Source organism: Rhagoletis zephyria, unplaced genomic scaffold (genome assembly GCF_001687245.7).
Source record: "Rhagoletis zephyria isolate East Lansing unplaced genomic scaffold, Rhagoletis_zephyria_1.1 Rzeph_scaffold_00190, whole genome shotgun sequence".
NCBI lineage: Eukaryota > Metazoa > Arthropoda > Insecta > Diptera > Tephritidae > Rhagoletis > Rhagoletis zephyria.
The window spans coordinates 319,568-339,129 of NW_016157274.1; the positions used below are offsets into that span (position 1 = coordinate 319,568).

At 34.1% G+C, this 19,562-nt stretch overlaps 1 long non-coding RNA gene across 2 annotated transcripts; it reads left to right on the plus strand.

The window, feature by feature from the left end:
• Positions 1-19,027: 19,027 nt before the first annotated feature.
• On the plus strand, positions 19,028-19,562 carry LOC108358002 (uncharacterized). Of its 2 annotated transcripts, XR_001846690.1 has the most exons (3): positions 19,028-19,048; positions 19,107-19,215; positions 19,275-19,562. It is a non-coding gene; the product is annotated as an uncharacterized LOC108358002 (long non-coding RNA). The 2 variants fall into 2 exon arrangements; XR_001846689.1 differs by lacking the exon at positions 19,028-19,048 and having other exon boundaries at positions 19,055-19,215.

Genomic DNA, 19,562 nt, shown 5'->3' on the forward strand with positions numbered 1-19,562 from the left:
TTACCCGGACCGGTGGGGTGCAATAACATCATACGCAATAACGCCATATGGTCTTATTTCCATTTTGTTTTGGAAATAAAACCATATGGCGTTATTTCCAATCCAGAAGTGAAATAAAGTCATATTCAAATTTGTGCAAATGAGTAATAAAGCCATATTCTGAAATGACACTCTCAAGGCGAATTAATAAGGCAGTGTTACCGGCAAAACTGAATTTTTCGCCGCAGAGAACATTACGTCCAAATGCAATGAATTATTTAAATGGACACAAATTATTACTAATAAAATGAAATAAATAATTATTTAATATTTCCGGATTTATTGGATATTGGAAAATAAATATATGTACTTAGGTAAGTTTAATTTTGCGAGTGCATAACCTGGCGGGTGCACATTTGCTGGCTCCCCGCACCGCGCCGCGCTCATGACCCCCGCGTCTCTCTGCACTGCACTCGCGCAATCAATGATGGTAACTATAGTTCACTGCATATTTATATAAGTAATTGCCTTAAATATAGAGAGCTGATTGTAGTTTTCTTTAAAAAAAATATAATACATGTTTAGTTCTAAGTGCAATGCAGACACACAACATTTAGTGTTATTGTCTATGATCTTTTATTTATTTAAATTTAAATTTTAAAGTTTGTTTGAATTTCTCAAAACTTTTGTAATTCAGGATCTGAAGAAAATAAATAAAATCACTACTACTACTAATTGGTATATCAAAAGAATGATGGAAAGCCACATATTCGGCATTTTTGGGAAGTTTAGTCATCTGTTAGGCTAAGCATATTCTTCTTATCAAGCTTATTAATTGTATGTTGAGATCTCCAAAAACGTAAATTTTTAATTACATCTCTATTACCTTGTTTATACCAACACATAAAGCGCCTTGACCTAGTTCGATGTGATTCAAAACGAAAGCATAAACCAACTTTCAATACGCTCAGAAATTTGACAGGGGCACCGAAATTGCGCATATGGAAACTGTGCGTTTAGACATTATTTCTGTTTCAACCGAAACTGTGCATGTATACTTTATTTCGGTTTTTGCCATATGCATTATTTCGGTTTTCAACCGAAACTGTGCATGTATGCATTACTTCGTTTTTTTCATATGCATTATTTCGCTTTTAAAACGAAAGTATGCATATGCATAATTTCGGTATTTTCTCATATGCATTATTTCGGGTTTCAACCGAAATATGCATATGCATTATTTCGGTTTTGAACCGGAATTGTGCATGCATGCATTATTTCGGTTTTTGTTATATGCATTATTTCAGTTTTCTAACGAAAGTGTGCATATGGATAATTTCGCTTTTTTCTGATATGAATTATTTACTTCTACTTAGTAAGGGTTTTAATCCCTAAGCGCGGCCGAAAGCTGCCTACGCAGAAAGAATTTCTGCGCAAAAATACTTCCGCCCTTCATTTCCGGCAACACAGAAAGGAGAATTTTGCTTAGTAAGGGTTATAATCCTTAAGCGCGGCCTAAGGCCGCCTACGCAGACAGAAGCTCTGCCCAAAAATACTTCCGTCCCCTCTTTTCCGGCAACACAGAAAGGAGAATTCTGCTTAGTAAGGGTTATAATCCCTAAGCGCGGCCAAAGGCCGCCTACACAGAAACAATTTCTGCGCAAAAATATTTCCGGTCCCCTTTTCCGGCAACACAGAAAGGAGAAATCTACTCAGTAAGGGTTATAGTTCCTAAGCGCGCCCGAAGGCCGCCTACGCAGAAAGAAGTTCGTTTTCATGTATGCACTATTTCGGTTTTTGTCATATGCATTATTTCGGTTTTGAGTCGAAACTGTATATNTTCGTTTTTTTCATATGCATTATTTCGCTTTTAAAACGAAAGTATGCATATGCATAATTTCGGTATTTTCTCATATGCATTATTTCGGGTTTCAACCGAAATATGCATATGCATTATTTCGGTTTTGAACCGGAATTGTGCATGCATGCATTATTTCGGTTTTTGTTATATGCATTATTTCAGTTTTCTAACGAAAGTGTGCATATGGATAATTTCGCTTTTTTCTGATATGAATTATTTACTTCTACTTAGTAAGGGTTTTAATCCCTAAGCGCGGCCGAAAGCTGCCTACGCAGAAAGAATTTCTGCGCAAAAATACTTCCGCCCTTCATTTCCGGCAACACAGAAAGGAGAATTTTGCTTAGTAAGGGTTATAATCCTTAAGCGCGGCCTAAGGCCGCCTACGCAGACAGAAGCTCTGCCCAAAAATACTTCCGTCCCCTCTTTTCCGGCAACACAGAAAGGAGAATTCTGCTTAGTAAGGGTTATAATCCCTAAGCGCGGCCAAAGGCCGCCTACACAGAAACAATTTCTGCGCAAAAATATTTCCGGTCCCCTTTTCCGGCAACACAGAAAGGAGAAATCTACTCAGTAAGGGTTATAGTTCCTAAGCGCGCCCGAAGGCCGCCTACGCAGAAAGAAGTTCGTTTTCATGTATGCACTATTTCGGTTTTTGTCATATGCATTATTTCGGTTTTGAGTCGAAACTGTATATCAGGGTTGTTGCGAATATTCGCATTCGCATTCGCAACCGCAGAGCTTCCGCATTAATTTTAACATTCGCATTCGCATTCGCATTCGCAATAATCAATGCGAAGCTTTTGCGAATGCGAATATTTTGCAAGTGGACCGATAAAACGTATATATGGCAAAAAAAATTACATATTGTAGCCAATATTTTTGCCTGTGGTCGTAGGAGTATTTGTGTAAAAAAAACTGGTCAAATGTCATATTTATCAACTTTGATAAAAATGTCTTTAAAATATAGGCAGCCATAAAAGTTCCCACTTCTACTTAACCTTTGACGTACGTCAAAGAGAACATAGTCCTTTTAATAATATTTTTACTGTGCTTTAAATACCTGCANGCGCAAAAATACTTCCGCCCTTCATTTCCGGCAACACAGAAAGGAGAATTTTGCTTAGTAAGGGTTATAATCCTTAAGCGCGGCCTAAGGCCGCCTACGCAGACAGAAGCTCTGCCCAAAAATACTTCCGTCCCCTCTTTTCCGGCAACACAGAAAGGAGAATTCTGCTTAGTAAGGGTTATAATCCCTAAGCGCGGCCAAAGGCCGCCTACACAGAAACAATTTCTGCGCAAAAATATTTCCGGTCCCCTTTTCCGGCAACACAGAAAGGAGAAATCTACTCAGTAAGGGTTATAGTTCCTAAGCGCGCCCGAAGGCCGCCTACGCAGAAAGAAGTTCGTTTTCATGTATGCACTATTTCGGTTTTTGTCATATGCATTATTTCGGTTTTGAGTCGAAACTGTATATCAGGGTTGTTGCGAATATTCGCATTCGCATTCGCAACCGCAGAGCTTCCGCATTAATTTTAACATTCGCATTCGCATTCGCATTCGCAATAATCAATGCGAAGCTTTTGCGAATGCGAATATTTTGCAAGTGGACCGATAAAACGTATATATGGCAAAAAAAATTACATATTGTAGCCAATATTTTTGCCTGTGGTCGTAGGAGTATTTGTGTAAAAAAAACTGGTCAAATGTCATATTTATCAACTTTGATAAAAATGTCTTTAAAATATAGGCAGCCATAAAAGTTCCCACTTCTACTTAACCTTTGACGTACGTCAAAGAGAACATAGTCCTTTTAATAATATTTTTACTGTGCTTTAAATACCTGCATTGGCTTCTTTCTTTATTATAATTTTTTGGACCAATCTTAAAAAAAAAACTACTAGACACAAAAGAAGAAAGTGTGCACTGTAATTCTTAACAACGTTTTCGTGATTTGCAATTGGTTCGTGAGTCGGTTTGGATGTGTTTGTGAAAATAAATATGTGTTAGTTACACTAACATGACTCCCGGCATGACTCTGAATGATTCAACTGTGTGTAGTCGAAGGCGAGTCAACACGTACACAAATGACTCGCGACTCAGACTTACCGCATATGCCACCTAGTACATTTATTCGTTTGAATAATTTCAAATGCGGCTCTTTGGGGAATTTATTTTTAGCACAAATTTAAAAAACAGTAGTTTTGTTTACTTGTTGGATAATATTTTTTTCATAGGAATATACATTGGATCCTTGGCTAAAAACTTCGGTGCTAAAACTATCCCTTAATTGCTATTTAAAATCAATGAGTAAGTACCTTCAACAGGGATTTCCAGTAGAAATGATCAACGTCTAGCTATAAAGAGAATCGATGCTCAAATAAATAAAAAGCTATAGGTCTGACCTTTAATTAGATAAGAATTACGTAACTATCTGTTATTCAAATGCTTATAAAAAAACGGGGTGCTTTAAAAAAAATAACAATATTCTGATCCGATTCGGCTTGTAGCCACGACTTTAAAAACAGAATTTTGTTCAAAAATAATAATCTATTTTCCATACCCACCTATTTAGCTCGCTATAAGCACAAATTTTTCAAAGCAGTATTAAAAATGAATTACAAAAACTTAAATCGAAAAGTGCTGATAAAGTTACAGGTTCTCCAAATTCTGAAACAACATGACTTATGTATCTAGCTTGGCTTGTAAGCGCTGTTTAAACAACGATCTCGCCATTATGCTAGATTCTAATTATTTTTCAAAAATACTTGACATCCGCATTCGCATTCGCATCCGCGGATGTTAGCTGTTAGACATTCGCATCCGCATTCGCATTCGCGGATGTCTAAAATTCCACATCCGCAACATCCCTACTGTATATGTATGCATTACTTCGGTTTTTTTCATATGCATTATTTCGGTTTTGAACCGAAACTGTGCATGTATGCATTACTTCGTTTTTCTCATATGCGTTATTTCGGTTTTCAAACCAAAGTGTGCATGTATGCATTATTTCGGTTTTTTCATATGCGTTATTTCGGTTTTCAACCGAAACTGTGCATATATGCATTATTTCGGTTTTCAAACGAAAGAGTGCATATGCATAATTTTGGTTTTTCTAATATGCATTATTGCGGTTTTCAACCGAAACTGTGCATATATGCATTATTTCGTTTTTTTTTTCATATGCATTGTTTCGGTTTCAACCGAAACTGTGCATATATGCATTATTTCGTTTTTTTTTCGTATGCATTATTTCGGTTTTTTCATATGCATTATTTCGTATGCACAGTTTCTATATGCACAATTTCAGGGTGCCCAAATTTGAATTCTTGTCCGCTTCCATTTCGGTCTACCGCGCAAATTATTTCTTTAAGAAATATCGAATAAAAATAACAATTGTGTTTACCTTTGAATACGGCTTCAGCAAGTGCGCTATAACGACACAGGTACAAATGTTTGAAAGAAATATGTGTTGAATCAAATCAGCTTTTTGTTAATGCGGTTCTTGCGTAGGTATAAACGAGGTATATATTATTAAACGTGAATTTTTAAATTTGTATACCGAAGCTCACAAGGGTATTATAACTTTGTTCACAAACGGTTGTTCGTAATAGCCAAAGGAATCTTGATAGATGTATACGATAACTCGAGCACGCGCACATTCCATATAACGGTATCTTCGAAAAATACAAAAACTGCGATACTTCAGACAATATTAGGTTCAGATTGTTGCATAATTAGTATGTGAAAAGGAATTTTGGTACAAAATAATCTTTTTATGAAATTTTTGGAAAATTATGGGCTTGGCCCCGCCTACTTATGATGAAATTCTGTATCTCAGTAGCCCCTTCACCAATCCTTACCTTGCTTAGGACCTAACTAAGAAATTTGTTGAAAATCTTTGAAATCGAGAAATAACCACGCCCACCTGCCATATAACGGTAATTTACAGAAACATGAAAACTACGATAAATTAGTAACTACTAAAGCAAATTCACTCAAAATCGATGATTGCAATAACCATTTAGCCGAAAATTATGGGCGTGGCGCCGTCCACTTATCACCACAAATGTGTATCTCGGTATCCGGTTTATAAATTTCTACCAGACTCGGTGCACTTAATTACCTTAGTACGGAAAAGCAATTCGTTGAAAATTATTCAAATCGGACTGAAATTACACCCCCTTCCCGTATAAAGGTAAATTTCAGAAATACAACAACTCCGATATTTCAATAACTGAGGACGATAATTTACTCCAAGCTAATAATTGAGGTAGCTTTCAACAATATTTCGCGCTATGTATTTGGGATAGAAAAATTTGAGCATATCTCTGCCTGCAGGGCAAGCCTTCTGGGCTGTGAAATCTCTGACTACTTGAAAGCTAAAAATTGTATATTCCTTTTTCGTCTTATGATGGATAAGACTCCTTGCTACCTATATGAAAAATTAATATTTCCAAAATCAACAGAAATTACCCAACTGTCCCTAGCTATAACTGTCTCAGCTCTGCAAGGCTATTTTTTGTCAACACTATTCTTTTATGGAACGCTATTCCATATCCGTAGTACTTTGAATAAAAGGAACTTTAACAGGTCTATTCTGCGCTGGTAACATAAATTTTGTAACCGGTAATTAAAGTGTCTGTAAATTTTTAAACCTTTTCCGCATTCTGTGCTCTCTTGTAACCGGTAAATTTGGTTACCATCTCATAAGCTGGTAACAAAATATTTCCCCGTGAAATACGCAATACAGGAATTTCCACAAATCTTCATAGCTGAATTGCTGAATATTTTGAATGCATTACCAACGTACCTAGAATCGCGGTGACAAGAAGTGGTAACATTTTTTGGTAATAAAATTTTCAGGTCACAAAATCTTCGGTAACGTGCAGAACAGACCTATAAGAGTCTCTTGTATTCAAATTTTCGCTAGTTTGTCTTAATAATCCGGGAATTAACGACAAATTTCATTACACCATTTCCGCAAGCTTCATATTTTTTTATTAGTTATGCGTGTAGCGTATAATTACGGTGACCATAAATATGGATTCAAAATGAAGGACAATTTTTCAAAAATATGTCTACATATATTTACGTAGTATAAAAGTATCAAAAGAGTATTTATGATTCTAAATTCTTAATATATTTTAAACTTTAAAAATGAATCACATTTTCTTCATCGATATTAATCTTTTTTTACACGATTATTTATAAAAGTATAGTAAAACATATTATAATTACAACAGCTTACACGAAAAGTGAAAATCATTAAAAGATTATTTTATAGGCAAATTTTGAGTCGTTCAAAACGAAAAAAAATACCCTTCTTTTTTTTGTTTTTTTGGTACTTTTTGCAGTTATTTGTCAAAAATCGACGTCATGAATCGCCGTTACCAAAATATATAATTTGTCCAGATTGCGCTCCATAGCATCTTCATTAGGGTTATGATTTTTTTTTTAGATTTAAATGCCTGTGGTGGCAAACAATGAACTTTTGTATAAATTTCCAAAAAATAACAATTTTGATAAATTATAAAAAAAACTCCCGCGCATAGCGGAATTCATTATCAGTTTCTAAATGGAGAAAATTAATATTCAAACGTGTTTTTCTTCTCAAATGTTTTATGGTTTTATTAAAGTAAAATAGACGCGTGGATTTAGTGCTGATACACATCGGCAAAAAGGAATTTCGGTCGAATTTTTATACTAGGTATGGGGCATATGGACAAAAGTTCATTAAATGCAAGCACAGGCAAATCAAAATTTAAAAAAATCATAACCCTAATCTACATTTCTAATCCGATTTTCATTATCTTTGGGTCAAAATTTAATGTAATGATATATCTTCTTTATCGAATTTTTAAAATAATGAAAAAAAAAATAATCAAATGAAGCTGCGTATTTGATTGAAAATCTCACTTTTTTTGACTTTGACGACAAAATGCAAATGGTCGCCTGTAGCACTAATAATTATCATTGAAGTCGCTACAAGTTATATATTTTGGTAAGAGGCACATCAATACCCTTCAAGCTGTAAGTCGCTTACGTTGATTGGGAGATTTTTTCATGAGATATTGAAGAAAAGCTACGAAAAGTACCAAAAAACACTTTTTTGAAAAAATCTATCCATTATCCGATAATTTTAAAATAACGAATAAAATCCGGGACAAATGCAGGACACTTGGAAAAAAGCAGTACATTTTCAGGATTTTTAAATTTGAAAAATTACGCAGGACCGACCTTTGAAAAACAGTACGGTCCTGCAAAAAACAGAACGGATGGTCACCGTACGTATAATACTAATTTGAACGTCTGCCCCCGCATATCCGCGGCAGGGGGTTACAATTATAGCAAAAAATAAGCAAAAAAATCCATAGCCGCATACGCGAAACTTATTGTACGTACATTTCATTTGACATAAAAGAAGTTTAAAAAATATCGTCTGCTATCTAAATTCCAAGGCAAAAGTCGTCTCACACGCACAAATATATCGCAAAAAAAAAAGAAAATTTCACAAAGATGAAATTAATTAAAATGCTTCTTTTTTAAGTAACAAGGAGAAAAATAATAGTCTGCGCCAATAATATACAGCGAAGATCGTCTGCCAAGCCTATGAAGTTGCGCATGGCAAGCATTGCGTGAGCACCACGGCTACTACGCTGTATTAAGTGTAAATATGAGTTATTGGCCAAAACGCTTAAAAATATTTGAATGATGGTTATACAATCGGAATTGATTGAAGTAAATCTATATTTTGTAAATTTTTACGTTTATTTTAACAACTATAGTCACCCTGTCAAAATGCTTGTATTTGTACATTTTATATTTAACCAGGCAGAAGATGCAATTTTTTACTTGTAAGTATGCACAATTATGCAGTCTCCGTGAATTATCTCGTGAAAACAAGTTATGCCAAATTTGTCTAACTGCCGTCGCTAAATTGGCGCGTCAAGCGCCAAACAACTCAAAAATCTTCATGCCCGTACAATTTCTATGGAGCATCCCACAATAACGCGGCGCTAACGCCGAGCAAATGGAATTTTAATTTTTGACAGGTCGTTACGTGTTGAAGTTGGATGCAGAAGACGGAAAGAAAGATAAAGGACAAAAAAGTGAAAGAAGAAACGAGAAAAAATACGAGAGGAAATGATAAAACATCAGTAATGTTTGCGTTGATTTGGGGATAGCAATAGATTTAAATGACCTTGTCTTGCCTCAAAAAATAAATAGAAATCAAAGATACCACTCAAATTCTTATTCTTACTTTACAGCAGTGTCAAAAAATATACAAAGTTGTTCCAGCAGAAGATAAACCATCGGAATCAACATCAAAGTAATAATTCGTTTTTCTCCATGTCTCTCGCATATACATACATTATACCGATCATTTTCGTATATATATGTACACACTCTAACTACAAAAGGATAATTGTTTTGAAAATATAATATTGGGTGAAAATTTCTCAAATGGACCACGGATTTCAGTCAAATTGGAATTTTTGCGTGAAAATTTGTGAGTATATGGGCAAATCTAAAAAACAGGTAACCTTTGTGTTATTTAGCTTTATTTTCCCTGTTGTAAACTAAATCAAGCTGGTTGCTTTTGGATATAATTCACTGACGTATACTTAAAGCCTCAAAAAAAATTTGGATCAATTTGCTACATAACTTTTGAATTATAGGTGTTTAAATTAAGAAAAATAATGAAAACAAGTGAATTTTTTATGTAATTTTTAAGAGGGGCACAATTAGTTATGTCATAATTTTTGAAGCACACCATATTTTGATTTGAAATTAAATCGGCGTTTAGCACTTATGTGTACACTTCATATGTAGTGGGTAAGAAAAGTGTGCATTAAAAAATAACGAAATGGCAAGTAACTCAAAGTCTGTAACTTTACATTTCAGAATTTTCAAAATTTTCGGTTTATCGCGTATAAGTTTTGAAGCATTTAATTTTAAGAACTTTTTAAGTATGTATTGTATTCTACAAACAATTACGAATAATTTGATACCTTAGCAAGAGGTGTGCTTTCAGAATGAACTAACTTTTAAGATAAAATATTCTGAGATCTTGAGCGTAATTTTTATTCCAAAAACACTTTAATTGAAGGCACATTTGGAAAATACTTGTAAGTATGCACAATTATGCAGTCTCCGTGAATTATCTCGTGAAAACAAGTTATGCCAAATTTGTCTAACTGCCGTCGCTAAATTGGCGCGTCAAGCGCCAAACAAATCAAAAATCTTCATGCCCGTACAATTTGTATGGAGCATCCCACAATAACGCGGCGCTAACGCCGAGGAAATGGAATTTTAATTTTTGACAGGGCGTTACGTGTTGAAGTTGGATGCAGAAGACGGAAAGAAAGATAAAGGACAAAAAAGTGAAAGAAGAAACGAGAAAAAATTCGAGAGGAAATGATAAAACATCAGTAATGTTTGCGTTGATTTGGGGATAGCAATAGATTTAAATGACGTTGTCTTGCCTCAAGAAATAAATAGAAATCAAAGATACCACTCAAATTCTTATTCTAATTTTACAGCAGTGTCAAAAAATATACAAAGTTGTTCCAGCAGAAGATAAACCATCGGAATCAACATCAAAGTAATAATTCGTTTTTCTCCATTTCTCTCGCATATACATACATTATACCGATCATTTTCGTATATATATGTACACACTCTAACTACAAAAGGATAATTGTTTTGAAAATATAATATTGGGTGAAAATTTCTCAAATGGACCACGGATTTCAGTCAAATTGGAATTTTTGCGTGAAAATTTGTGAGTATATGGGCAAATCTAAAAAACAGGTAACCTTTGTGTTATTTAGCTTTATTTTCCCTGTTGTAAACTAAATCAAGCTGGTTGCTTTTGGATATAATTCACTGACGTATACTTAAAGCCTCAAAAAAAATTTGGATCAATTTGCTACATAACTTTTGAATTATAGGTGTTTAAATTAAGAAANCTGATAGTTGCTCTTACTTAACTGGAGCCTTCTAAATTCAATGGCGTCCTCAGTTTCACCCTATTGGCTCCACTTTTCGAGATAGCGGTACTTGAAACTTTGCTTAAATTTTAACTATTTTATAAAAAACGTCCCTGGGTTTTGAAGATATTTTACTAAAATTTTGCACATAACCGTTTTTTAATATTACCTTAACTATTCCATAAAATCATCGAAATCGATTCACTAAAACATATAGCTCCCATACAACTGATTGATCAGAGACGTTGTTTTGCGTTATAACTCCTTCACTTAAACAGGTTAAAATTTAGTATAGGTTCAATTTAACATATAGCACGCATACAATTTATTATTCAGATATGAAGATAGAGTTATAGCGCAAAAACCCATATCTGAGTAATCAGTTGTATTGGAGCTATATGTTAATGTTAACCTATTTCGATAATTTTAAGGAATAATTAAGGTAATATTAAAAAACTGTTATGCGCAAAATTTTAGTAAAATAACTTCAAAACTGAGGGAGTTTTTTATAAAATAGTTAAAATTTAATCAAATTTTCAAGTACCGTTATCTCGAAAACCGGAGCCAATCTGATAAAACATGGCATGCCATTGAATTAAGAACATCCCAATTATGTGAGTTCAACTTTCAAAATCTTTGCTCAAAGTTCACAACTTGAACAGCGTAATTTCAACTCAGCTTATTCTTTTGTTTTCTATTTCATGCTAATTTCTCGTCTAACTTTTGAAGCATTTGATGAAAATGAATTACACTTATATGAATCGATTTATTAAGAGATTACGAATAAAATGATATATAAAGCATAGGTGTGCGCACAAATTTAAAAATTAAAACTTTTTTTTGAAAGTGTACCTATTTTTTAGATTTGCCCATATAGGTTTATAGATGTGAAAGGGATTCTGAGATTTTTTTTTTAATTTTAATTTTTAAAGTTTTTATAAGCAATTACATTTTTAAGCAATCTGTTTTTCAAAACTCATTTTCTCTTTAAGTATTTGACGAAAGTTGATGAAATTTTTTTGTAAACGTAGTGACATTGGAGCTTTAAAAAAAAATATTTTTATAATTAAAAAAAAAGAATTAATTAAAGCGTTATAAATATTCAAGTTGCATTAAAAATATGTTCTCAACGAGTGTTTTCCATTTCGTTTATATTTTCGAAAACTGGATTTATTGAAGAAAATATTTATAAAAAAAAAATTGTTATTACTTACAGCAACATTTGTCACAGCGCGCACGCATCGTGAGGCATGCACACTCACCGGCTATGCGTGTTCACTAGAAAGCGCGTACAGGAGCAACTAATGATAGGCTCATATTTGCGACTTTTAACCAAAATTGTAGCAGAAAAGAGACTTAAAATGTATCAATACGTATCCCTTTTTTCATTTAAGTATCAAAGCATCAATATGGAATAAAACCAATAATTCTTATGAAAAACCATTTTCCAAAACAATTTAACCTTTATTGCACGAGCAAGTTGAAATTATTTCCCGAAAGCGATTTGCGTAATTTGAGTTGCAGTTACACCTTGCAATTTTTATTGCCGAAAGTGATTTCTGCAAATCTGCAAAAACGACTTTCTGACTCTTTACGCGGGAAAGTAGACTTTCGATTTCGCATTTTGACAGCAAAATGCGTAGAAAAAGAGCTGGCATTGCCGCGTTTAACCACACCTTTAGTCTGGTAAACTATGTATGTTTATCAACAGCTTATTTGTGGCTTTTTTCCTATAAGAAATAAATAAATTGTAACAAAAAATTTAAGGAATTTTATTTACTTAAATGCGTTATGCCTTTCGGCAGCGGGCGGATTCATAATTGGATGAATATCGTACACCTGATTGCAATTTACCAACTACCAGAAAAATTATCAACCTTCCACCACGATAATTCGGTAACGGGTAAACCGATCCTAAAATAATTTTACACAAACAAAATACATGGGGGAAAATTTAGCGCAAAACTCCACATGCACACACCGATGGCCTACCAACTGTCATTCTGACGAGCAGTCCCAGCAAACACAAGAAAAAATATTCTCCAACGTTTGATAAACCCTTTATTCTCAAATTGAGTTTCAACATTCCTTACCATTTGAGAATTATCATTTTCTCAAACCCTATTCCTCAATTTGCCCTTAAGTTGAGTTTCAACAGTCCTTACCATCAGTGTTGCCGTTTTAGCCCTTTGGTGGCTAAATTTAGCTACCACATACTTTTTTTGGCCAAATAAATTTAAAATTGCCCCTAGCCCTTTTTAGCCCTTTTTAGAATTTATTCATACTTGGCATGAAAAATTTGTATATGCTTAATTTTTTATTTTTTTTTTTTGCATTTATGTAAGAGATGAATTTTTAAACTAAGAAAGACTGATATATATATATATGTATTGTATGCTCCTAACGGTTTTATCCATACATACTGTAAAAGTGTTGGGGCTGTTAACTTATCTGTTAACGATTTAACTATAGTTTAAAATAGATAAGTTCACGGCCCTTGTGGTGTGATTGTACCAGCACACTGGTGTCGTGAGTGGTGAAATTAGCTCAATTTTCTAAGTAAAAAGTATTTGACGGAAATTTCGTGCACTATGTGAGTCAAAGCCGTGTTTGTGGAAGATTACGTTCACGATATTGCAGTTGTGAATTACAAAAAAAAAAACAATGCTTAACAAAATGCTAGGAAAATTATGAAATTTCGGCTCTAATCATTTCGATCTTTCCTCGACCTCATTTTTTAAGAAATAAATATTTTACCAGCATGCTGGTAAGTAATATTCTTCGAGCCTGATGGTACAATCACTTGATGGAACCAGAAAGCTGGTGTCGTATATTTCCCCTTTTATACAAAAAGGGCGTTGGTTGGATAAAATATTAGTTTTTTTTTCCAGAGTACATTGTTTTTATATACCATTACTTATTGAAAATGTTTACGTGTATGCTTATATATATATGTAAGTAAAAAATTTTAGCTACCATTTTTAGCCACAACGACTTTGTTTAGCTCTTTTTTAGCCCTTTTTTTAAAGGTATTTGGCTACAACTAAAAATTATGCGCGGCAACACTGCTTACCATATGAGATTTATCATTTTCTCAAACCCTATTCCTCAATTTGCCCTTAAGTGGAAGAATATTTGAGAAATTATTAACAGCTTTCTGGCAGCGCTTGTGTTTTCTTTGCAAAAGTGTTGATCTGGCAGCAGCGGTGAAACATATGTTTTAATGTTCGTAGAAAAAGTGAAAAAATGAAATAAATATTAACGCAACAAGAAAACAATAAAAGGAGAGTTACACAATAATTTAAAAACAAGGTTTAGCGCTTAGTTCAGTGGAAGAAACAATGCAAAGAAAGAAATCAAAAAGTGAAGTGAAGCAGAGAGTAGATCTTCTTGCAGAGCGTGAAGTGGCCGCTCCTACACGTCAGGAGCCTCAGGGCCAAGAAGATACTTCCACTGCAAGCCCGTCCACTCCAAATATATGGGATGATGAATTGAGTGAGTCGGAAAGTGGTGGTGTTCCAGATTTCGAAAAATCTGTAGATTTGAGAATTGAGTTAGCCGCATGGTCTGTGCAATTCAATATAACAACGGCGGCTACCAATAGTTTATTCACAATATTGTGCAAACGCGTGGATGGTCTTCCACGGGATTCAAGGACTTTAAAATCCACTCCTAGGAGACCGCCTGTTGAAAATATGGGACTAGGAAAATACATTCACTACGGTGTTGAGGACTTTCTAACTGATTTTTTAATAAACAATAGTTTGATGGAAATCCATCTCAACGTTAATGTTGACGGCCTTCCACTCTCAAAAAGTTCCAATTTGCAGACTTGGCCAATATTAATTAATGTCAATGGAACGCCTAATGTTATGGTTGTAGGAGCTTATTGCGGCAATAGTAAGCCATTATCTCCAAATGATTATTTGGAAAGGTTTGTAAATGAAATACTGGAGTTGTTAGAAAGGGGGTTGGATTACAATGGCAATCATTATTCTATTCATTTTCGTTCATTTATTTGCGATGCGCCAGCAAGGTCCTATATTTTAGGAGTTAAAGGACACACTGGTTTCTCTAGTTGTATCAAATGCACTCAAAGAGGAGAATCCCTTGGGCATAGAATGATTTTTCGTAGTGAAATTCATAGCGCTAGAACAGATTTAAGTTTCCGATCCCGTTCACGGTCAACAATTTGGGTTTAATTTTTAAACCGCGCTGGGACTACTGCCTTTTTTAAACTTTTATAGTATACTTTTTAAACCAGTCAATAGTTTTACGCAATTTTTAATATATTCTGGTTTAAATTTTAGCCCAAAAAGTTCGTGGTTTAAAAATCAAACCAAAATGTTTTAATTCTAGTTTCTAGGTTTCAAATATAGAAACTTTGGTTTAAAATCTAAACCGAAATAGAATATGTTTGCACAGCGAATTGTGGTGTTGATTCAAACTCAACATATGAAAGCACATTTACATGCGTGGCTGTAGCTGAGTGTGCAAAGATGCTTGATACAATTGGTTGCTACCAAGGCTGTCCGGGTTCAATCCCAACCAGACGGAGCATGGAAATTTAAGATTGTTTTTTTTTTTTATTCTTAATTATGAAAATGTTTGGGTTTAACATTTAAACCGAATTGTTTAAATTCTAAACCCAACATATGTGCTCTCTTTTTTTTAAACTTGGAAGGTTTGTATTTGAAACTGAATTTAGTTTGGTCATATATGTAGTCCAAAAAGTTTAAAATTAAAACCGAAATTTTTAACCGTGTTTGGACGTAAATCATCACAAACTGATCGAGTCAACAGCTATCGAAAAACTGCCCATCGACATAGTAAACTCTTTTCCTTATGATTACATGCATGTTGTATGCCCTGGTGTAACCAAATCTTTGCTTCTTGGATGGGTTAGGCAGAGAAATAAAACTTATTCTTTGAAATCCTCGACTATAAGTTTGTTGAACTCTCGATTACTGTTTCTAAGTAATCAGGTTCCAAAAGAATTTGCTCGTCATCCACGTGGCCTGAGCGATATTGAAATGTTTAAGGCTACTGAACTAAGGACATTTCTGGTATATACACGGTCAACAATTCGGGTTTAATTTTTAAACCGCGCTGGGACTACTGCCTTTTTTAAACTTTTATAGTATACTTTTTAAACCAGTCAATAGTTTTACGCAATTTTTAATATATTCTGGTTTAAATTTTAGCCCAAAAAGTTCGTGGTTTAAAAATCAAACCAAAATGTTTTAATTCTAGTTTCTAGGTTTCAAATATAGAAACTTTGGTTTAAAATCTAAACCGAAATAGAATATGTTTGCACAGCGAATTGTGGTGTTGATTCAAACTCAACATATGAAAGCACATTTACATGCGTGGCTGTAGCTGAGTGTGCAAAGATGCTTGATACAATTGGTTGCTACCAAGGCTGTCCGGGTTCAATCCCAACCAGACGGAGCATGAAATTTAAGATTGTTTTTTTTTTTTTTTTTCTTAATTATGAAAATGTTTGGGTTTAACATTTAAACCGAATTGTTTAAATTCTAAACCCAACATATGTGCTCTCTTTTTTTTAAACTTGGAAGGTTTGTATTTGAAACTGAATTTAGTTTGGTCATATATGTAGTCCAAAAAGTTTAAAATTAAAACCGAAATTTTTAACCGTGTTTGGACGTAAATCATCACAAACTGATCGAGTCAACAGCTATCGAAAAACTGCCCATCGACATAGTAAACTCTTTTCCTTATGATTACATGCATGTTGTATGCCCTGGTGTAACCAAATCTTTGCTTCTTGGATGGGTTAGGCAGAGAAATAAAACTTATTCTTTGAAATCCTCGACTATAAGTTTGTTGAACTCTCGATTACTGTTTCTAAGTAATCAGGTTCCAAAAGAATTTGCTCGTCATCCACGTGGCCTGAGCGATATTGAAATGTTTAAGGCTACTGAACTAAGGACATTTCTGGTATATACACGGTCAACAATTCGGGTTTAATTTTTAAACCGCGCTGGGACTACTGCCTTTTTTAAACTTTTATAGTCTACTTTTTAAACCAGTCAATAGTTTTACGCAATTTTTAATATATTCTGGTTTAAATTTTAGCCCAAAAAGTTCGTGGTTTAAAAATCAAACCAAAATGTTTTAATTCTAGTTTCTAGGTTTCAAATATAGAAACTTTGGTTTAAAATCTAAACCGAAATAGAATATGTTTGCACAGCGAATTGTGGTGTTGATTCAAACTCAACATATGAAAGCACATTTACATGCGTGGCTGTAGCTGAGTGTGCAAAGATGCTTGATACAATTGGTTGCTACCAAGGCTGTCCGGGTTCAATCCCAACCAGACGGAGCATGAAATTTAAGATTGTTTTTTTTTTTTATTCTTAATTATGAAAATGTTTGGGTTTAACATTTAAACCGAATTGTTTAAATTCTCTCTCTGTGCTCTCTTTTTTTTAAACTTGGAAGGTTTGTATTTGAAACTGAATTTAGTTTGGTCATATATGTAGTCCAAAAAGTTTAAAATTAAAACCGAAATTTTTAACCGTGTACAGGAATTTTCACTTTAGCTGAAGTTCTAGATGTAGAAAGATATACGCATTTCTTAATGCTAAGCTTGGGTATAAGAATATTATTGAATAAAAAGTCCTGTAAGGAAAACAGTGAGTGCTCAAAAATACTCTTGACTGAATTCGTTAAAAAAGTTCCAAATTTTTATGATGATTCTCTTTTAACATTCAACTATCACTGCCTTACTCACTTGCATAGTGATGCATTGAACCATGGCTGCTTAGAATCTGTAAGTGCGTTCAAATTCGAAAACTTTTTGTCGAAACTTAAACGGAAATGCAATAAAAAAAATCACATTGCTGCACAAATATATAACCACTTGGTTGAGGAAAGTTTATATTCCTCTCAATATTCTGCAGCAAAAATTACAAATTAAAAAGCAGAAGAAAATGGACCAGTGAAGTCAATAAATACAGAATTCTTTTACTTATCCATTAAACGTCCAGATAATTTTTATAGCGTGCAAAATAAAATATTTATTCTCAAAGGCATTTCAAAAAAAGACAGTGCTTTTGAAATTATTTCCAGAGAAGTTATAAACTTAACCGACTTTTTTACAATTCCTATAAAATCATCCCATTTTAATATAAAATGTTGCGCCACATTGCAGTTTTCTGATTGTCAATTTCAGCATTCATTAGAAGAAATATCTCAGAAAATCATTGTCTTTAATAATTTCGAATGTAATAAATATATACATATTTGTACCTTTCATCCATATGTAGATGGATTTAAACAGCACTTTTCTTAGTTCGACAATAGTACCAGCAGAAGAGCTGATAGCTATAAAAGGTAGGTTTTATTTATTATTTGATAAAGATATACATATCTAATCATGGGCGTAGCCAGGTAGGGCCAGGGGGTGCTCGAGCCCCCCCCCCCCTAAATTTCATTCTGGCTACGCCGATGTATCTAATGATATTATTTTTAGTCTTTCAGATTTAGATGAGTTACACCAAAAAATTGATCAATTTCAAGAAAATGTTTTGAAAGGTAAAATTATTGTAGTGTTTACGTTATTGGACTTTTGACTAAACAATCGGGGCTACCACCAAATCCATCGTATTGCGATTTTCTCGAATTGCTACCAACGTTCGCATTCAAAGCAGTGCCCGCCAAACACTTTCCGGGGAAACGAACTATATTCGGCCTTTCACATGTACACAATCGGCTTCTTACACGTACACAATCCGAACGTCAACAGAAAGAGTAGAAGAGCAACAAATTTTATTTAGTTGCATCTCAGTATATCCAGTAAAAAAACTGTGGTGAAGTCCTTTATGGGGATAAAGTTTCCAGAGGTGAAATTTTAGGTAGCACACAATTTCTTACACGCATGGTTGCTTTTCAGCACTCATGAAAGAAACTTAAGAAATATTTGAAAAAAAAGTTCATATAGTACATTAATTTTGAAAGAAATACCATATAATGTATGTACTCTGGTTAATAATATCAAAAAATGTATTAGAACCACCGTTTAATGTTATATTTGATACAAATTAATATTGCTGCCCCGAACGCTCTGCGCCTTGCCACTGAATAATAGGTTTACTTAAAATTACATCCCTGGTCCTTGTTCTTTCTGTATCGCATCGTGGTGAATTCACATTTCTCAGAAATTTGACAACAAAACAAAACAAAGCGAGTATTTTATTTGCTAATTTTTGCGATTTCTATTGTTTAATGTAAATTCGTCTTTTTAGGATATGTCGAGCCAACAAAGAAAGCGCAGTTGGAAAATTGAGTAATTAGTAATGAAGTAGCAAGCATATTTGGAAAATTATGCCGATAAGCAGGATGGAATTTGGGAAAGTAAGTGCATGGTTGCAGCATATCTATGTATAAAAAGTATTTAATTAAATTGTTTATAGAAATGTTATAAATCGAGTGGCTCATTTACGATGCGCTCCAAACATTTGGCGAACTTTTTTTCGCCTTTTCAACGTGCTAAGTAACAAGTTAAGATGACTGCCATCACGGCCGGTAAGAAACCGCAAGCAAAGGGCAGACAACCTTCCAGGAAGCTGCCTCCTGTCCCCGAGCCGAAGCTGCAGTTCAGCTAGAGCAGGTCAGCAAATTGCTACCCTGATCAAACGTAAACTAAAGCGCTCTGCTGTGATTGCACTCCGTAAATGTGAAAACTTGGTGCATGCTGAGAA